At 54.9% G+C, this 21,090-nt stretch overlaps 1 long non-coding RNA gene across 1 annotated transcript; it reads left to right on the top strand.

Moving 5' to 3' along the window:
• The first annotated feature begins 6 nt into the window (after positions 1-6).
• On the top strand, positions 7-8,533 carry LOC121019577 (uncharacterized). The gene is made up of 2 exons (XR_005785689.1): positions 7-338; positions 7,282-8,533. It is a non-coding gene; the product is annotated as an uncharacterized LOC121019577 (long non-coding RNA).
• Positions 8,534-21,090: the final 12,557 nt, after the last annotated feature.

The raw sequence follows: 21,090 nt of genomic DNA, 5'->3' as shown, positions 1-21,090 counted from the left end.
GCGTTCCGAGCCTCACGCAAGAGAGGTGAACTCGCCGCGGTGGAACAGCTAACACCGAGACCCTGGGGTCCTAGCAGAGGCCCTCCGGTGGCCCGTGCCACCCCGGGGCGGGCGAGCTCAACGGAGCAGGGCTTGGCAGGGGCAGAGGCGGGGATGAGCTGGGCCTCTGCGCCCCCGCGGCCCACAGCTGCCTCCCTGTCTGAATTCCAACGCCCACTGAGCTCCCCGGGCTTCGGGGTGCCCCGTGTCGAGCCCCGCTTGCTGCCCCAGGCGGAGAAGGCACTCTCTTCCCTGCTCTGTTTCTCGCTGAAGGCAGCCTTTGCTGTTTCCGGCCACAGGTGAGTGTTGCCCCTCTGGGCGGGCGCCGCGGGGAGCTCACCGGCGGCCGGGTCCCCTTGCCTGCAGTCCGTCCCGGGGCCTGTCGCCCCCACCCCACACTCTCTCTGTCCCCACGGGCTGGGTGGAGAACTGCCGGGGCCGGGGGGGGGGGGGTGGGGGGGGGGGGGGGGGGGAGTCCCCGGCCCGGCTGCCAGGCTCTGGGATCATGATGGGTGGTCCCCATGGGGGACTGGGGCCTTGCCGCCGCCCCTAGCAGGCTCCCAGCCCACTTCAGTCCCAGGGTAGGGGGTCACCCGGAGCGGAAGGAGGGCACCTGGAGCCCAGAGCTGGGAGCTATTCTATAACCCGGCCGCGGCGGCTCCAGCCCATGGACCTGACCTGTCTGGTGCCACTGGCCAAAGAGGACACAAGGTCACCCTCAGGCCTCGGCACCCCGGGACCCCCTTTCCCCACGCCTGGAGCCCCCTTGCAAAGTTGGTGCCGAGGCCCGCGAAGCACTCTCACCTCCAGTTCTTCCCCCCACCTTACCCCCCACCCCCGGGGCAGCTCAGGCCTCCTTTTTCCCTGCCCTGGAGGTGGCCAGCAGGCTCCAAGGTTAGGAGGGCCCAGCCTTCTTCTCGGGGCACCCCAGCTCACTCAGGCCATCTAGCTCAGCTCAGAAGGTGATTAAAATCTTCTGGGCCGTGATGCTCTCTGGACTCTGGGGCTGTTACCCCTTCCAGGGTCTGGGGAAGGAAGGCACGAGCTGCCTCTTCCCTGTCCTCCTCCAGGGCCCTGGGCTGGGGGTGGGGGTGGGGGCCGCAGCTCAGGGCCTTCCTGGGGAGAAGGAAGTAGGGGTCAGGAATGGCCAGGAGAGAGCCTAGCTGCTGGCACCCCCTGGTGCAGAGCGCTGGCTCCCATCCCCCAACGGTTCTGCCTGGGCCGACCATCCTCAAGGCCGTGGCCCTGGCCTGGCCGGGCCCTGCCCCCGCGTGGCCAGATTTAGAACCGAGAACAGGTCAGGCTTTGTAGAGTCCTGCGGAGAGAAAGGGCGAAGAAGGGGGGCTCAGAGGCCAGGCCAGATCCTAGCCCTGCCCTGCAGACGTTTGGGGACGTGGGGGAACAGGTATGGGCCGGCGGGGGCCACTGGAAGAGGGGCAGTTTTCATGTTGTGGACACTAAACAGTCGGAGGGCAGTTTTCAAGGCAAGCCAAGCCAAGCGTCAGGGACTCCCGTGACCGAGGCCGGGCACAGGGGACACGCACTGTAACGCGGGCTTCGGCCGTGGGCCAAGGGGCCCAATGGTCAGAGGCTGGTGACCTGTGGGCTACAGGGATACACCCTTCAGGACCCGGCTTTGTTGCTGGGGTCCAGGGTCCTTGACAGAGGACTTTTCCCGCCAGTCTTTGCCACAGCCTGAAGTCCGGCTTTAGCCAGGAGCTCTGCCCACCAGGGCCTTTCCAACAAGCAGGGGGGTGTAGCTGGAAACCCAGGATCAGATGCACTCTTTCAGGAAAGGGCCCGATTTGAGAGGGTGAGCAAGCCAGTCCTCAGTGCTGTCGTAAGCAGCGAGCAGGGGGGCCCCCAACTCCGGGACGCCCCGAGAAGCCCAGGAGTGCCTCTCGCGTGCTCCCAGGGTTCACTCTGTCCTCGACTAGAGGGTCCCTTTGCTTGGCTAGGACCCGTGCTTCGTGCTGGCTCTTAAGGCCCGACTGCCGGAGAGCTCTGAGTTGTGATGTGTGTGCATCTGGAGTGCAGGGCCCTGGCCTCCTAGCCGGCACCCAGCCACCCGCCCAGGCCCTCGGGGCCCCAGGGAGCCCCACTGGGGCTGGGAGGCAGGACCGGGCAGGTGGATGGGCCCCGATTCTCACTGCTTCCCCCCTCCCTGTTTCTCTCTGCGCTCCTGAAACTTGGCCCTGGGCTTTCAGGCACTCAGCCTTCGGGGCTCAGTTGGATTCGCGGTCAGGTTTTGACCTCCCGTTCCTGCTCAGAAAAGCTCTGAGTCGCTTAACAGAATAAAAGCACGTCTCCCTCAGTTTACGTCCGGAACTGCCCCCCAAGGGTCCAGACCACCAGTCCTTGCCCCGCCCCCATCACGGGAACACTGGATCAGGCTGAGATGAGGGTCTCCCTCTCTGGGCACATCCTCCTGCCCCACATGGGGTGGAGACGGCTCCCAGACTTGAGCAGCAGAAGGCTTGGAGACCACTGGGATGCTGGAGGACCATCTGGTTTGATTCCCACTCTAGAGAAAACGGAGGTGGCACCCAGCAGGGGACTCAGCGGAGACCCAACGCAGAAGCCCGTCCAGTGCAGGGCCCAGAGCTAGCTGGAGCCTTTGGTCTAGGATGCTGGGGCTGTGGGGCACAGCCTCCGCGGTGTTTGTCCTCCTCCTGGTGCCTCAGCTCCTGCCGGGGCCACAGGAGCCTCCCAAAACTCTGGGGTTAATGTTTCAGGCCCCCTTTTGCCCTTCATCCCACCCCAAGGCCAGGGAAACCAGCTGTGAGCCGGCTCACTTTAGGGGACAGAGGACACAGGCCCTGATCTCTGGCCCAGCAAGTTCACCCGTGGAGTGGCAAGGCTGTTCCCTACGCGGCTCTCAGCGCAGGTCTCCCAGTGCACAGGGGGCCCCTTCTCAGGACTGGGTCCTGACTGTGTCGGGGCGCTGGCCGCCAGCGCTTCCCAGGAATGTGAGCCATGTACTCGATTTCCAACAAACCCCAGGTATTTGGAAGCCTACTTCCTCCCGAGGCAGGAGGACTGGGTCCCTTGCGGTCGGGCAGCCTCTTGGGAGGGTCCCCGGAGATTTCGCTGCCCTGGCTGGGACAACTATCCCTCAGGGGCACAGGCGCAGGCGTCTGCGCATTTGCGGGGCGTAATCAGAAATTCGTCTTGTTTTGTTTTGTTTTTCATGCGAGAGATTGCAGCTGTGGGCCTAAACTCCCCAGCTGAGCTCCCTGGGGCGGAGTTCGGTCCCAGGACCCCTGGCCCAAACGGGCTCTCTCCAGGGAGCGCAGGAAGCCCCCAGATGCGGCTTCCTCCGCGGCGCGCACAGGGGGCCCGGCCGAGCGGCTGGGTGAGCGGCCAGGCTCCCGCAGCTGCGCGCGGACTCCGGCTACCGCCGCGCGAGCCACAAACGGAATCGGCTTCCTCGCCGTTTCTCTCCATCCCAGACCTTTCAAAATCCGCCAACGAATGTGGTTGCGGGTTCGCGCCGATCCCGAGCCCCGCGCTCACCCCGCGCCGCTTGGAGCGGGGACTTGGCGCCGCGCTCACCCCCGGGGCCGCCCGCCTGCGCGCCGGGAGCAGCTTCGTTCCACCGAGCGCCCGCGCCCAGCAGCGCCCAGAGCTCCGCGCGGCGGAGGTGGCGCGGTGGTCCCGCAGAACGCTGCCCGCGTGGACGCCGCCGCCTCCTCTTGCTCCCGGTTCCGGCCGAGCTCCGGCAGGGCCCGGGGAGCAACGAAAACCGCGAGCCGAGTCGCTTTCCCGGAGGCGGAACCCCGGGAACCTCTGGGTGGGCGCCCGCCCTCCGCTTCCCCCAAAGCCCCAGAGGCAAGGACAGTGACGCAGCGCCCGGATAACTGAGCAGACTCCCCGGGTCAGCTTGCGCCCCTTCACCTGTCGGCTTGCAAAGCCCCCTCCTCTCCGTCCTCTCCGCTGTGGTCCCCGCCCCCACAACAAGGACCCTCTTAGTTTGGAAACCAAATGTCGCCTTTGCTCCTGCGGGCTCGACACACCAGAGCTGTAACCTTGGAAAAGCTGCGATGGGTTGCTTCTTCCCGCCTCAGTTTCCCCATTTGTGAAGTGGGGCCAAATCCTGGGCCCCTCCCACAGGTTTATGTGGGGCAGGTTGGAGAACTGATGGATGGAGCCCCCAGGCGGGGCTTGCGCACGCAGCCCACCCCTTGGGGCGCGTTTGCGCCAGGAGGCTCAGAGCTGGTGCCCAGGAGCCCCGGGTTGCCCTCGAGCAACTCTGGCCGGTCCTGCCTTGTGCGTCCCCAGCCGCGTCCCAGAACTGCCCTCCCCGAGGCTCCGTGCAGGTGGTGTGAAGGCCCAGTTCGGCGGCCGGAGTCTCCTCTCTGCCCCTGCCTGGGTTTTGCTCGCCCGACCGTTCTCTCGGGTTCCTCGGGGCCAGGGTGCAAGGAGGCTTAACACGCCAGGGTCCAGCTCGTCTGGTGGTACCACCAGCACCCCAGGCCCCGCAGAGGGAGGGTCCTGGGGCTGCCAGGGAGCGGAGACCGGCGACAGGGGCCCGAGTCCCTGCTCAGTTCCCAAGGGGGACTACGCCCCCCCCTCCTCCTCCCCTCGCTGCGGGTGCTGGGGAGATCCGGTGCGTCCAGAGCTGGAGTGTCCCGGCCGCCGGCGCGTCGGGGCGGGACCCTTAGGGCGTGTCCCTGCGGTGCTCTTCCCGGCTGAGTGGTGTCCGGAGGGGCTGGGGCTGGGGAACCAAGGGGAGGGGGCATGGCCTGAGCCAAACTTCCAGACCACGCACTGCTCTGGGCAGGACTGCCGCCGCCAGGGGAGCTGGGGAGGGGAACTGGGGCGACCGAGAAATGCTCAGGGGGACACTCCCTCCCCTACACCCCTTTGCTACTTCTAAACCCGTAATGGGGGTGGGAGGGGGTGGCTGGTGGAGACCAGGACCGCTTCTGGGGAAGGCAAAAATTGACCTCCCCTGCTGAGGACCCCGGAGGTGGATGGAATCAGTCATGAGTCCTCCCTCCCAGGACAGAGCCTCCTGCCCTTGCCCCGGGTGCTGGTGCCCTGACGCGGGGCTCTGGAAGGGAGCAGGACCCATGCCTGTCTCTGCTCTGGTGCCTGAAGCACAGGGCCTGCTGCTGTCCAGCTCCACTCCCCGACCCCCCCCCCACCCTCCCCCTGCATCCCACCCCACCCCTGTCCTTGCCTCCTGCCTTCTGGAGGGAGCTCCCATGAAGGAAAGGGGCCAGCCCCATGCCCCCTGCAGCCCAGGCAAGTCCACAGACCCCCCCTGGCCTGGGGCAGGGTCCTGGCCTTGAGTGGCTCCCCATTCATGGGACAGACCCCCGCCCCCACCCCTCCAGAACAGCAGAAGTGTAGGGTGAGGGGAGCCGAGAGAGCCCAGTGGAGGGTGAAGGCGGGAAGAGCCTTAGCCGAGTCAGACCCCACTCCCTCTGGGACCCTGAGTCTGTCCCCCAGCTTCCTGGGCACCCCAGTTTCCTAATGTGTAATTTGGGGGCCACCGAGCCAGAGGTATTGTGGAGAGAGCTGCACGCAGACCCCACTGGCCCCTCTGGGTGGTGGCAGCTGTCATCAGCAGGGATCTATGCGCCCTCTGACCTCTCAGGTCTGTCATTAGGGACTCTGAGCTGGAGTCATGGAGAGGAGCTGCTCACTGGCTGGCCGGACCCGGAGGGCGAGTGGGCCAGGCCAGGGCTCCTGGGAGGCTCGGGGCGCACGGAATCCCCAGGTCTCAATGGGCTCCCAGAGTCAGGCCCCGCCCTCTGGCCCCGGACCTGCCCTGGTCTTCTCACGGGTGCACCCCTGCCCTCCGTGAGGCCAAGGCTCTGGGACCAAGCTGCAGACCTAGCATTCACTCGCTCACTCATTCGTTCATTCGCTGCCGTGGCCAGAGGCCCCCCCGGAAGGCGGAGTGCTCCCGGAACTTACCAGGTGCTGTTTGCCCCTGCAGCCTCCGGGGCGGCTCAACAAAGCCCCAGGGTTATCTCCAGCTCGCGTGGGGCTCAGTGAGTGAAAGAACGAGTGGCGAATGAATGAAAAGCACCGAGTGCGAAGAAAGTGGCTCTGAGATCTGATTTCGGTCCAGAGGCCCAAGGGGACGAGGGGCAACCTTACCAGACGTCACCCGTTCTGAGTGCCGGAGGCCGCGTGCCCTGTCCTGCACCTGTCCCGACTCGCACAGGCCGCCAATGCTGGGCCCACATGACAGGGACACAGCAGTGAACAAGCACCCGGTCCCCTGCTGCATCGTGTGTGGGAAAGGAAGCCAGCTTGCTCGAGGTTGGGGTGGGGGGGGCTCCGCGGGATGATGGGGGCAGGGGGTGACGGCGGCAAGAGAGAAACTGGCCCCATGGCGGTCCCTGGCTTGCCGTGACGGAGCGCGGGCGGTGCCGGGGCTCCTGGGCCAGGCCACCGTGTGACCCTCGCGACAACGCGGCAGGAACTGCAATTGTTCGCACCTTACGGACGGGAGACCCGCGCTGGGAGGCACAGGGGCTCGTCAGAGGGGCAGGAGAGCGGGGTTCATCTGCCTGACCGCCGAGCCCTACGGTGCTGGTCGCCAGGGTGGGCGCGTGAGAGGCGCTGCTTACAGAGGGGTCTCTGTCTGGGACCCTTTCTGGGATTCCTTGTGGTGCCCGGGATGTGAGCCCCAGAGGGCGCGCTGGCACGACGGTCACCCGCCTGCTCCTGGCGGTGGCCAAGGCATTTATTTGTGGGCGTCCCGAGAGACGGAGCCGTTTGTGGTACGTGTTTCCCCAGAGTCCGGTTCCCACTGGGGAGTCGGGGTCCCCCTTTCCTTCCCAACACCCGCCCCTGGGGCCGTTCCACGGCGGCCCCCGCGGGCCAGGCCCCGTACCCCAGCCGGTGGCTTTGGGGACTCCGCGTGGGGCTGACTAGTCATGCTCTGTATCTGGGCCTCCGCGGAGATATTTCCAATCGTAAAATGTGTCGTTCAAAAAACATATGTGTCAGTGGAGTCCTCGCTGAGCCTGGACCACATGGGACATAGTTGTTCTAATAAACACGAATGGGCCAGTGTTCACATTAGAGAGGGAGCAGTTTCTCGTGGAAAGGCGGTGCTTTTAACAGAGGCTAATTAATAAACAGCGGGTAATTGTTCGTGGCACATTGTGGCAGAGAGTAATTTTCGTTTCAGAGGGTAGAAGGGCCAAACCCCCCTCCCCCCTCAGCCCTTCTGTGTAATAACCACCTTGGCTTCACCTCTGCCTTGAATTTTTACAGCTGGAGCTGTTTACCATCTTCCAACTCTCACGAAGAAAGCAAAAACTATCACTTAGACACAGCCATTGAAAATCAGCATCGTACGTGGATTTCTTCACGTAAATAAATCACACGAAGCGAGACTCGTGTTCTCCGAGTGACGTCATCCGCTGAAGGCCGCCTCCCCCGTCAGATCAGCGTTGGGCGCTTTCCTCCTCGTGCGGGCGCCCTTTTCGCAAGACCAGGGCCCGGCCTCGGGCTCGGCCCGGGACGCCGGAAAGGTCCCTGCCTGGGTCAGCCCGGCACGACCGGGTCCAGAGGGCGGAAACAGTTCCAACTCCACAGACTGCTCGGAAGCTTTGCTTTGGAACCATAGGTTCTGAGGTTGAAAGGCCGTGAACGCGTCCGGAAGAAACGTGTGCAGCGCCCAGCGGAAGGTGAAGGCCCTTTGGGTCCTTCCGGAGCCGACGGTGACGCTGGCTGCGGCGTCATCCCCTTGAAATGAACGAGGAACCGGAAAATCACCGGGAAGGCTCCCAGGAGATGTGGCGCATTTGGCCACGAGAAGGGACAAAGTCCTGACCCGTGCCACAACGCGTATGACCTCGGAAACATTATTCTCGGTGAAAGAAACTAGTCACGAGGCCACGTGTTGTCTGGGTCCATTTACAAGAAGCGTCTAGGACAGGAAAGTCCGCAGAGACAGAAGGTGGAGGGGTGGCTGACGGGGGCTGGGGGAGGAGTGGGGGGGGTGACTGTTGACGGACGTGGGTCTCCTTCTGCTGGGTGAGGACCGTGTTCTGGAACCAGCTGGCTGTACTCAATGCTATCACACCGTTCGCTGTAAGACGGTAAATGTTATGCTGTGTGGACTGGATCTCAATACATCCGTTATTTTGCAAAGTCACCGCTGAGCGTGCACGTTTCAAACCTCCGCGCCCATCTCGAAACCCTTATTAAATTCGGGACTGAGCACACAGCAGGTAGGGCAGGTGACGGGGGTGTGCTCCCCGTGAAGGGATCCGTGAGCGCTGGCCAGGCACCTCGGTGAAGCCTAAAGGCACGGCCCCTTTCCTCGGGGCTGGCTGTGCGGCCCCTTCCCCTCAGTCTGTCTCCTTCCCACCAGCCCGGAGGGAACCCCTACCCGGCATTTTGCGTTAAGCATCTCCTTGCCTCAGTTTACAGCGTCTTCACCCAACACAGGTGCAGAGTCGAGCTGCAGCGTCCGTTCAGCACGAAAATGAGTGAGACGCATTAAAATCACCATAAAAGGGCAGGGGAGGCATGATCCGTCCACACCACGGATTATCGTTTGGCCACTGAAAAGGGCACTGACGTAGCTGTGACACGATGAACCTTGCAGACGTGATGCGCGGCACGAGAAGCCGGTCGCAAAAAGCCACGGGTCCTACGACTCTATATGACGTGCCCAGAGGGGCGCCCGGGTGGGTCAGTCGGTTAAGCATCTGACTCTCGATTTGGGCTCAGGTCATGATCTCACGGTTCGGGAGATCGAGCCCTGTGTCGGGATCGGCGCTGACGGCACGGAGCCTGCTTGGGATTCTCCCTCTCCCTCTCCCTCTCTCTCTCTCTCCACCCCTCTTCCCACCCACCCCTCAAAATAAATAAACATATTATACAAAGTCTCCAGAATAGGCAAATCTGTAGAAACAGAGAACAGGTTGCCGGTCGCCAAGCTGCGGAAGGAAAGGCAGTGGCGTCGCGCGCGGGTGAAGGTCTCAAGGGACGAGCCAGACCCGAGTCTTAAGACCCTCAGTTGGAAGCCGGGGGGAAATAAGGCTGAGCACTCACGGCCCCGGCCCTTCTGTTAATTCAAGCAGCCCACATTCACCGCATGCCTAGTGTGTGCTGGTGTGGCCAGAGGCCCGTAGATGTAGCCGTGACCGAAACAGGTAAAAGGCGTCCCCGCCGTGGAGCTCGTGTTCCCGTGAGGAAGGCAGCAGAAGCAGGCTGAGACCCTGTCCAGCAGGTTCAAAGTCTCTGTGCGACTTGGAGGATACTCAAGGAGGGAAATGAGGAGACGGCCAAGACACGAGAGAGTCAGAAGGGAACACTGTGAGTGTCTAGGGAACAGCATTAGGGCAGAGGGAACAGCCAGTGCTGAGGCCCTGAGGCACAAGTGGTCAAAGTGGCTGGAACACAAGGATGGAGGGAGGGGATCAGTTCGGGGGCGCGGGGGGCAGGGGCGAGGCGGTGCAGGTCAAGGCTACAGATGGGGTTAAGACTTTTAATCAGTCTCCCTTTCTCCCTTTCTCAAGGTTGGTTGTCCTGTATTAGTCTGTGGGCTCAACGTAATCGCAACGGACCTTAAAGTGGTGAAGGGAGGGGCGCCTGGGTGGCGCAGTCGGTTAAGCGTCCGACTTCAGCCAGGTCACGATCTCGCGCTCCATGAGTTCGAGCCCCGCGTCGGGCTCTGGGCTGATGGCTCAGAGCCTGGAGCCTGCCTCCGATTCTGTGTCTCCCTCTCTCTCTGCCCCTCCCCCGTTCATGCTCTGTCTCTCTCTGTCCCAAAAATAAATAAACGTTGAAAAAAAAAAATGGTGAAGGGAGGCAGAAGGATTCAACCGGCTTTGAATGTGGAAGGGGGCCCCGAGCTAAGGAACGCGGGTGGGCTTCTGACGCTGGTTCTAGACCGTCCCCGGAGGGAGGCACGCCTGCCGATACCTCGGTTTTCGCCTGGTGTGACCCCTTTCAGACCTCCCATCCGCAGAACCGCAAAATGACAAAGGGCGCCGTGTCGGGCCACTGAATTTATGGGATTTTGTTGCAGCGGCCACAGGAAATTCTCACGGGGCAGGAGGGGAGGCGGGAAGTTCACACGTGGTCAGGACAAGGCGAGGGACCGTGACCGCAAGGGTGCTGGCACACCCGGCCCCTTAGTCACTCTACTCGGGTAGGGACTGGGAGTCCTCAACATCTGCCTGCAGCCATGGCCCTGGGGCTGCTGCCCCTACTGTCCCCTGGGGGGCGTCCGCTGGGCTCTTGCTCCCCCGGCACCCACATCGTCGTGGCCTACTTTCTCATTAAAAAAAATTTGGGGGGGGGGGGTGGCGCCTGGGTGGCTCAGTCGGTTAAACATCCGACTTCGGCCCAGGTCATGGTCTCACGATCCGTGTGTTCGAGCCCTGAGTCAGTCTCTGGGCTGGCAGCTCAGAGCCTGGAGCCTGTTTCGGATTCTGTGTCTCCCTCTCTCTCTGACCCTCCCCCGTTCATGCTGTGTCTCTCTCTGTCTCAAAAATAAACGTTTAAAAAAATAAAAAAAAATTATTTATTTTTGAGAGAGGGAGAGAGAGAGACAGAGCATGAACGGGAGAGGGGTGGAGCTAGAGGGAGACACAGAATGGGAAGCAGGCTCCAGGCTCTGAGCTGTCAGCACAGAGCCCGACAGGGGCTCGAACTCACGAACCGTGAGATCATGACCTGAGCCGAAGTCGGACGCTCAACCGACTGAGCCAGCCGGGCGCCCCTATGTTCTCATTTTTCTGGGGCACATCCTCTAGGAACTCCCGATAGACTGGGAGGTACATCTTTTAGGACCTGCATGTCTGAAAATCCTTCATTCTTCCTCCACACGAGTGAAAACCTGGCCGGGCGTGGAATTCGAGCTTGGAGATGCTCGTCATCCAGAATTGTAAGATTATCTTCTTGCTTCCAGAGGCGCTGTGGAAAAGTGAAGACACTCTGTCCCCTTGTGCTTTGGGTACAACGTGCTTTTTCTTTCTGGGAATCTCATAGAACCTTCTCTTTGTCCCAAGTGTCCCACTCGGTGGAGCATCAGACCAATGTGTGCTGGGGCGCTGGGGCGCTGGGATGTTGGGGTGCTGGGGCTCTGGAGTGCTGGGATACTGGGACATTGGGGTGCTTGGATGTTGGGGTGCTGGGGCTCTGGGGTGCTGGGGTGTTGGGGCGCTGGGGTGCTGGGCTGTTGGGGCGCTGGGGCGCTGGAATGCTGGGGTACTGGGACATTGGGGTGCTGGGGCACTGGGATGTTAGGGTGCTGGGGTGCTGGGATGTTGGGGTGCTGAGGCTTTAGGGTGCTGGGATGTTGGGGCACTGGGATATTGGGACATTGGGGCATTGGGGCACTGGGATGTTAGGGCGCTGGGGTTCTGGGCTGTTGGGGCATTGGGGCTCTGGGGTGCTGGGATGTTAGGGCGCTGGAGTGCTGGGATGTTGGGGTGCTGGGATGTTGGGGCACTGGGGCTCTGGGGTGCTTGCATATTAGGGTGCTGGGGCGCTGGGGCAATGTTATGTTGGGGTGCTGGGTCTCTGGGGTGCTGGGATGTCGGGGCGCTGGGGCGTGTCTGCTCTCCTCCAAGGGGGCCTCTTTCAAACTGGGAGCTTGTGTCCCTCAGTTCTGGGGAATTTCCGTGAAATCCCTCGTTGCGGATTTTCTGCCCTCTGTTACCTCCGCTCTTTGTTCTTGGAATCCGAAGGACAGTAAGAAGTTTTCTTCTGTCCACGTGGTCTGTGTGTCCTCCAGCCGGCTTTGTTCTAGTCGTTTTAGTCTCTGCGAGTTCATCTTCTGCCACTGCTCTGATCTGAAGCGGGGGGCACAGAGCTGGTTGGAAGATGGAGGTAAGGGAGGGGCTCGTCACCCTTGGCGCTCATAGCGGGGTGATCCTGGCAGCACTCGATGTCAGCGTCTTTAGGGACGGGTCTGATGCCCAGGCAAGTTCTCCAGGGGCTGAGGGGGGGCCAGCCGGTACTCTGGGAGCCAAGTTGGGGTGTCTGCAGTCGGGTGGCGGGTCACGGCTGCCTGTGTGCCGGGGCAGAGGCCTTTGGACTGCTGCCAACCTGGGGAGGGGAGGGAGGAGTGCGTCCAGGAATCCTCTCCCTCTCAGCCGGCCTTCCCGCCCACAGCCGTTCCTGCCCCCCAAGTCTCAAGCTTGCTTTTATGGCCAATCCTGGGTTTGGGGCGCTCTTTGTATTAAATCCGGTGAAAGCCGGGCACCTGGGTGGCTCAGTGGGTTGAGCCTCCGACTCTCGATTTCGGCTCAGGTCATGATCCCAAGGTCGTGGGATCAAGTCCTGTGTCGGGCTCTGTGCTGAGTGTGCAGCCTGTTTAAGATTCTCTCTCCCTCCGTCTCTGTCCCTTTCCCCGGCTCATGCTGCCTGTCTCTGTCTGTAAAATAGAAATGAAGTGAAGTGAATGAAGTGAAGTGAAGTGAAGTGAAGTGAAGTGAAGTCAAATGAAATTAATCCTGTAGGTGCCCACCTTCCCTCTCTCGGTCCGGGGCCGTCTCTCCCTCTCGTCCATGAGCCAGGTGCCATGGGTCCCTCTGCAAGGGGGTCTTCAGAGACTTGCCGCTGCCCTGCCCTGCCCTGTCCTCACCACTCCCATGGGTAGATGTCTTTTAAAGTCTCCTTTTTTGTGCGGTTGGAGTGGGCGTTGCAGAGTGGGGACGATAGGTGTGTTTAATCTGCTGTCTTCACCCGGAGTCTTTTGTGGCCATTTTTTTATTTCTTTTTTTTTTTTTTTATATGAAATTTATTGTCAAATTAGTTTCCATACAACACCCAGTGCTCATCCCAAAAGGTGCCCTCCTCAATACCCATCACCCACCCTCCCCTCCCTCCCACCCCCCATCAACCCTCAGTTTGCTCTCAGTTCTCAACAGTCTCTTATGCTTTGGCTCTCTCCCACTCTAACCTCTTTTTTTTTTTTTCCATTTTTTTATTTCATTTTGTCCTTTTAGTTTTTGCACGCTTATATTAGAAAGGCTGTGTCCACTTTAGATCCGGGTTTAACACCGTGTGGGCTCCACAGGCTCTGAGGTTTTCTGGGTCCTGACCTGTGAGTCCCCTGGAGCCCCCGCCCCCTTGAGCCGTGTCCGTGGGGTCCATACGCGGACTGCTGTGCAGACAGTGAACCTGACGGTGTAGACACATGCGTGTTGCCACCACTGATATGACCCTGAAACACGGGGGGGTGGGGGCTTTAGGAATACGAATTGAAATATTAACAGGAGTCTAATCTGAGTGATGAGATTTCAGGGTTATATTATATCATAACTCCTGGGGGGACAGGCTCTTCCTCTCGCACCTCTGCCTTCTCCCTCCTGACACCAGCCTCCCTGAGCCCACGTGGGTCTGATCGGATTCCCCCTCATCCAGTGCCCCACTCATCACTACGTGGACAATTTGCTTTGTATTTGAGATTTTACTCACTTTTTACCTGAGGCTCAACCCTGAGGGCTGCTGGGGGCTGTAGTTGTTCCCAGGTCCTTGCCTTCCCTTTGTCCCGGACCCCAGGAGGACACAGGGGATGGGGCAGAACCCCATTCAATTGGGAGAATTGGGGCTTTCGCTGAAGGCTTGAAGGCAGAGACTGGCCTCCATCCGCACCCTTAGAAATGGATCCGTTCCTCCAAAGATGGCTAGGCTGGCCAGGGTCCACGGGCTCCTGGCATTTCCTCTCAGGGAGACCCCTGGACCGTAGGAGCCCGGCACCTGCCCCTTCGCTCAACCCCAGGCCAGCTCCTCAGGCTCAGGCAGGCTCCAGGGAAGGAGCTTCTCTGTGCCCTCTGCCACCAGCCTCTTCCAGGCCACTGCCATCTCTCACCGGCTCTCTTACCTCCTGGCTGGTCCCCAAACCACAGTCTGTCCTCCCATGCTACCCTCAGGGCCAAGAGGTGAGCTTCTTGCCTGCTTTATTTCCTCTTATTCTCTAAGATCTAGTAGAGTGTGGCACATGGAGATGAACAATGGTTTGGGATGGAAGGAGGGAAGGAAGGAAGGAAGGAAGGAAGGAAGGAAGGAAGGAAGGAAGGAAAAGAAGGATTAATGGATGGATGGATTAATGGATGGATGGATGGATGTTTGGAAGGAAGGAAGGAAGGAAAAGAAGGATTAATGGATGGATGGATTAATGGATGGATGGATGGATGGATGGATGGATGTTTGGAAGGAAGGAAGGAAGGAAGGAAGGAAGGAAGGAAGGAAGGAAGGAAAAATAGAGAGGGGGGTGGATGGATGGTGGATAGACGAACCCCCTGCCCAATGAACCGAGGAACTGGAGTTTCATGATGAAACTAGAGATGCACCGGGGAAACTGAGGCCCAGCAGAGGGGAGGGTAGAATTTTCTCACGATCACAGCGCACGCTGGCAACAGAGCCGGCCCGGGACCCCAGAGCTCTGCCCTCCCTGTCCGGCTGCCCACAGTGGTTACGTTTCACTTTGACAAGCAGTCAGGATGCGTGTCTTGGGCCTTTTGTTGGCCCCAAGGTGGAGCTCTCCAGGGCCCCGGATCTGTGACCCCTCACCTCTGTTCGCCCGCACCTGTAGGCAGCACAGTCGCCCTGAGTGTCCTTCCTAACTGTGAGACCCCAGGCTCAGGACCCAGGGAAGGAAAATTGACAAGATGATGCCCACCTCTCAGGGTTGCTGCTCAGAACCAATAAGGTGGTCACGTGACACCTGTGCCCTGCCCCTGCCACACACTCTGTTCTGTACCCCGCCTTCTGCTGAAATTCCTCTCCGGGCCCCCAGAGACATCCAAGACGACTCTGTTCTACTTTGTCTCTTGTCCCCCTGCAGCGCTGCACGTGCACATGCTCTTTCAACTCACTCCTTAACACTCCCAACAACCCGCGTCCCCCCGTGACAATGCTCAGACCCCTCCCTGGGTTAGGGTCTTGGGATCACCCCTGAGGGACAGCCCATTGGCTATCCTTCCAGTCAGGTGTAGACAGGCACCATAGGGTGGGCCAGAACTGTCCTTGGCTGTGGCCGTGCTGGGCACAGCACAGCCTCCTTCAGGGTCATCGGCCCCATAGAGGGGACTCTGTGACCCATCAAGTTCCCCTGTGGGGCAGCTCCAGGCTCTGTGTAAACGAGGCATTGCGAGAGCAGCTGCCTCGAGCTCCAAGGTTTTTATGGGTTTGCCTTAAAGATTTTATTTCCAGAAAAAACCAAAAGCAATTAATCCAAATTACAGAGTAGTCATTTGCAATAATATTTGCTTTAAATATATGTATTTTTTAAAACCCCTAAGCTGTGAGCCTCCAGTGAGTTCGAGGTGAAGGACACCTTGAAATAATTACATTTTTTTTTGCTTGTTTTATGTTGTGAAAATGGCTTGGTCGATTTAGGGAAAAATTGTAAAATAGTCAGCTGACTCCCTTATAAAGGCAACATTATTTTTTTTCTCCAAATTCTGCCAGGATAACCACATCACGCTCGTTTACCCTCTTGCCTTGAAGGTGGATTTCTTCCAGAAGCGCCTCAAGCATCTGTTCAGCTGCCCCTCACCCCAGCCTTGGCCAGCAAGGGGAGCGATGCCCCTCCCAGAGACACAACCCATGGGTGGCGTTTCCCAGCGTGCAGCCAGGGGGCAAGGGTCCAGCATGGTGAGGGTCCGTGTGCCGACAGACCAGCTGACCACCCCACCCGGCTGGGTGGGAGGGAGGGGACCCAGGTTCACCTGCCATCTTTGTGTCAGTGATGATTAGGGACCCTGCCAACTGTGATGCGTGTAGCCCAGACAGAGGGCACGCAGCCCAGCTAGGACCCTCTGGCCAGTGAGCGTGCGTAGTGAGAGGCTTCGCTGCTTGGAAGATGGAGATTTGCTGGAAGATTCAATTGTGCTTAGTAGAGCATCAGAACGCCCAACCACGCTGGGTCAGGATGCCTGGTTTTGTTGCCAGCACAGCCCCCCGAGTGCCTGGGAGTCCTTAGGTGGAAGCTTTCCCCACTGTTCTCCAGACGTTTTATCATCGAATGTGTCCTCCGCAGATCTGTGAGTTGCAGATATGTCCTCCCAGGACTTGGCTTTCCTTGTCATTTCTGTAACAGTGTCTTTTGAAGAAGAAACTTCTTAAATTTTAGCAATATACTATTTTTTAAACTTAGAGTTGCTGCCTTTGTTTTTGTCCTGTTTTGTCACCAAGATTTTCTACCACTTTTTCTCTTAAAAAGTTTATGGTTTTAAGTCTTAAATTTGGATCCATTTTGAATTTGTTTGTTTTTGTAGTGCCTTTGAGGTTTTTTGGGTTTTTTTTTGTGTGTGTGTGTGGTGTGAGGTAAGTGTTGAAGTTTTGGTTTTTTGTGGGTTTGTGTGTGTGAGTGTATGTGTGAGTGTGTGTATGTTTTGCATATGAGTGTCCAATTTCTCCTGCATCATTTGTTGAAAAGTTGATGATTCCCCCCCCCTTGAGTTGCCTTGGCAACCTTGTCAAAAAATAATTGACAAAACATGTATGGTCTACTTGTGGACTCTGTGTTCTGTTGATCTCTGTATTTATTCTTTCACCAGCACCACTCTGTCTTGATTAGTGTAGCTTTACAATAAGCCTTGAGATACAGTACGCCTTCCAATCTTTTTCTTCATTTTCAAAATTGGTTAGGCTATTTTAGGGCCCTTGTGTCCCCACATAAACATTAAGACTCACTTGTGAATTTCTCCAAGAAAGCATTCTGGGATTTTTTTAATTGCTATGGCATTGAATCTATAGATCAATTACAGGAAAATTGTCATTCTTACAATATTGAACCTTCTAATCCATGAAAATGGTATATCTCCCCCATTTATTTAGATCTTAATCTGTTTCAGCAATGTTTGGTTATTTTCAATTTATGAGCCTTACACAATTTTGGTTAAACTGATTTCTAAGCATATCATGATTTTTATCCTATTATAAATTTTAAAAAATTTCATTCAGTTGCCAATTGTTCCTTGCTAGCATGTAAAATCTGATAAATATTTGCACATCGACCTTTTGTACATTGTGATCTTGCTACACTCACTTATGAATCCTTACGGCTTTTTTTTTTTTTCAGTTTCCTTTGAATTTTCTACATAGGTAAATATATTATCTGTACCTATTTATTCCCTAAGTGAACCCTGGTAGTTTGGTTTTTCGAGAAATTTATTCTTTTCATCTTAGTTTTCGAATATATTAGCATAAAGCTGTTCATAGCATTTCCTTATTACCCTTTTACTGTCTATAGAGTTGGTAGTGATGTCTCCTCTTTCAGTTCTGACTTTGATAATTTGTGTCTTCTATTCTTCCTAATCAGTCTGGCTAGAGGTTTATCAATAAACCTTTTTAAGAACAGGTTTTGGTTTTATTGATTCTTGTCTATTATTTTTCTTTTTTCTATTTCATTTATTTTTTTCTTTTTATTATTTCTTTTTGTTGACTTAGATTTTCCTTCATTTTATAGTTCTTTCAGAAGGGAGCATAGATTTCTAATTTGAAACCTTTTATCTTTTCTAATGTAAGAATTTTTAAGGATCATTTTTTAATTCTAGCCAGCTTTCTTTTTTTTTAAGTTTATTTATTTTTGAGAGAGACAGAGACAGCACGAGTGGGGGAGGGGCAGAGGGGGAGGGAGAGAGAGAATCCCAAGTAGGCTCTGCGCTGTCAGCACAGAGCACTATGTGGGGCTCAAACCCATGAAACCACGAGACCATAACCTGAGCAGAAATCAAGAGTCGGACGCTTAACTGACTGAGCAACCCAGGCACCCCTAAATAAGAATTTAATGTCACAAGTTTTCTTCTAAGCACTGCTAGGCTGCATTCCACAAATTTCAAAATATTGTGTTTTCAATTTTGTTCAGTTCAAAATATTTTATAATTTCTTTTGTGATTTTTTTGGCCCATGAATTATTCAGAAATGTGTTCGTTTTCAACTATTTGGGGATTTCTGGATATTGTCTTTTATTGATTTCTAGTTCAATTATATTGTCATCAGAAAAAGCTTTGTGGGCACCGGGGTGGTCAGTCGGTTAGGCATCTGACTCTTGATTTCAGCTCGGGTCATGACCTCATGGTTCATGAGTTTGAGCCCCACATTGGGCTCCATGCTGACAGTGCAGAGCCTCCTTGGGATTCTCCCTCTCTCTCTCCCTCTGTCTCTCTGCCCCTCCCCTGCTCTCTCTCTCTCTCTTTCTCTCTCTCTTTCTTTCTCTCTCTCTAAAATAAATAAACAACAACAACAAAAAAGAAAATATACTTTGTATGATTTCAGTCCTTTTAAGTGTACTGGGACTTGTCCATAATGCAGTCTCTCTTGATGGCTCTTATGTGCACGTGGGAAGAAAGTGTATTTTGCTCTTGTTAAGTGCATGCATATTTAGAATTGCCGTGTCCTCCTAAAGAATTGACTCCTTTATCAGGATGAAATGTCTTTCCTCATTCATAGTGATATTTCTTATTCTGCAATAAACGTTATTGATGTTAATACAGCAGCTCCTGCTTTCTTTTGACTGGTGTTTACATGGTGTGTCTTTTCCACCTGACTTATGTATGTTTTCCTGGCATTCAAATCGTGTTTCTTGTAGATAGCATAAAATCGGGTCTTGATTTTTTTTAATTCAACCTGAAAATTTCAACTTTTAAATTGGAAAGTTTAGGCCATTTACATTTAATGTGATTGTATATGGTTGGGGTTCAATATACCGTCTTACCTTTTATTTTCCTATCTGTCTCATTTCTTTGTTGTTCTTGGTTTTCTGCCCTCTTGAATTAAATGTTCTCAAACATCCATTTTACCTCCAATAGGGGCTTACTAGCTATATCTTTTCTCTTTAGTGACTGTTCTAGTTTGCCACATACATCTTTAACTTATCAAAGTGCCTTCAAATAGTGTTATACCTCTTCATGTATAGCGTGGAACCTTCTGGTAGTGTGGAACCTCACGGTAGCACACTTCTATTTCTCCTCCTCTTTCCTTTGTGCTCTTGTCATACAAGTTACTTCTCCACCTTATCAATTGGTTAATATAGTGTTTTCCTTTGAAAAGTTAATTTCTTCTCAAATTGAAATTTTTATTTAAATGTTCTTATATTTACCCACATATTTGCCACATCCACAGTATTCATTTCTCTGTATGTGTCCCTTTTCCATCTGATGGAATTTCCTTCCATGCGAAAAATGTTATTTAATATTTATTGCAGTGTTGATCTGCTGACCATAAATTCTCTTGGCTTTTATTTTTGCTAAAAAATTATTTATTTTGCCTTCATTTGGAAATTTCACTGAGTATAGAATTCTAGGTTGACAGTATTCTCCCTTCAGAACTTTAAAGAAATCTAAGTGGCTTGCGTAGTTTCTGATGAAGTTTTTATTTTTATTTTTTATTTTCATATAGAGAGAAGAGCACAACTGGGGAGAAGGGGGGGGAGAGAGAGAGAGAGAGAGAGAGAGAGAGTAACAAGCAGGCTTCACGCTCAGCATAGAGCCCAATGTGGGGCTCAAGCCCATGACCCTGGGATCATGACCTGAGCCAAAATCAAGAGTAGGACACTTAACTGACTGAGCCACCCAGGTGCCCTGGGAAATTTATTTATATATTTTTCTTTCTTCATCTGTCCATAATATGTCTTTTATTCTCTGGCTACTTGTAAGATTTTCCCTTTACCACTTTAGCAATTTGATTATGATATATTTTGATATGGGTTTCTTCTTGCTTTTTTCTGTTTGGAGTTCATTGAGATCCTGGATCTGTGAGTTTGTAGCATTTTTAAATGGAATTTTTTTTTAATTTTTTTTTTCAACGTTTATTTATTTTTGGGACAGAGAGAGACAGAGCATGAACGGGGGAGGGGCAGAGAGAGAGGGAGACACAGAATCGGAAACAGGCTCCAGGCTCCGAGCCATCAGCCCAGAGCCCGACGCGGGGCTCGAACTCACGGACCGCGAGATGGTGACCTGGCTGAAGTCGGACGCTTAACCGACTGCGCCACCCAGGCGCCCCTAAATGGAATTTTTAATATCTTCAGTAACCATTTCTTCAGAAACTTTTCTATCCTTCATTTCTTCCCTGTATCTCAATGATAATGTCTGTTAGATTGTTTCCTGTTACCCCACTGGTCACTGTTGCTCTGTTCATTTTTTTCAGTCATTTTTCTTTGTATATCATTTTGGAAAAGTCTCTTGTTCTCTTAAAAGATCCCACTGATCTTTAAAAAAAAATTGTTCTGCAGCACCGAATCTACTGTTGACCCCATTGTGTACATCTTCCCATCTCAGAAAATGCATTTTTTCCATCTCTAGTTCATTCTGGGTCTTTTCTGCATTTTGTGTTTCTCCCCCATCTTATTTATGTTTTCTTCCACCTTTTAAAAAAATTTTTTTAAGTTTATTTATTTTGAGAGAGAGAGAGAGAGAGAGAGAGAGAAGGGAAGGCACAGAGAGAGAGAGGGAGAGCGAGAATCCCAGGTGGGCTCCACACTCACAGTGCAAAGCCCAGCACGGGGCTCGAACCTGTGAACTGTGGGATCGTGCCTTGAGCTGAAATCAAGAGTCGGACACTTAACCAACTGAGCCACCCAGGAGCCTATTGGGGTCTGTTTGTAATTATTGCTTAATCTCTTGGTCATGGGACATATATTCTGGCCTTTTTTCATGCCTGGTAGTTTAAAAATATTTGTTTTATAATCTCACTTTTTAAAAAGCTGCCGACTGGGTGTCATATGTACATGATGAGTCACTGAATTCTCCTGGAACCACTAATACTATGTGTTAACTAACTTGAACTTAATAATTTAATTTTTTTAATGTTTATTTATTTTTGAGAGAGAGACAGAACGCGAGTGGGTTAGGGGCAGAGAGAGAGGGGGACACAGAATCCGAAGCAGGCTCCAGGCTCCGAGCCGTCAGCACAGAGCCCGACGCGGGGCTCGAACCCACGAACTGTGAGATCACGACCTGAGCCGAAGTCGGACGCTCAACCGACTGAGCCACCCAGGCGCCCCTTGAATTTAATAATTTAAAAAAAAAAAAAAAAGCTGCAGAGGAGCACACAGGGTTCCAACATCCTCTTTGCTCAACTTGCCCGAGTGCCACCATTTTACGTAAC

The sequence above is a fragment of the Herpailurus yagouaroundi genome, unplaced genomic scaffold, assembly GCF_014898765.1.
Source record: "Herpailurus yagouaroundi ecotype Mexico unplaced genomic scaffold, PumYag 77, whole genome shotgun sequence".
Taxonomy (NCBI): domain Eukaryota; kingdom Metazoa; phylum Chordata; class Mammalia; order Carnivora; family Felidae; genus Herpailurus; species Herpailurus yagouaroundi.
This window is presented reverse-complemented; position numbering and strand designations above follow the sequence as displayed.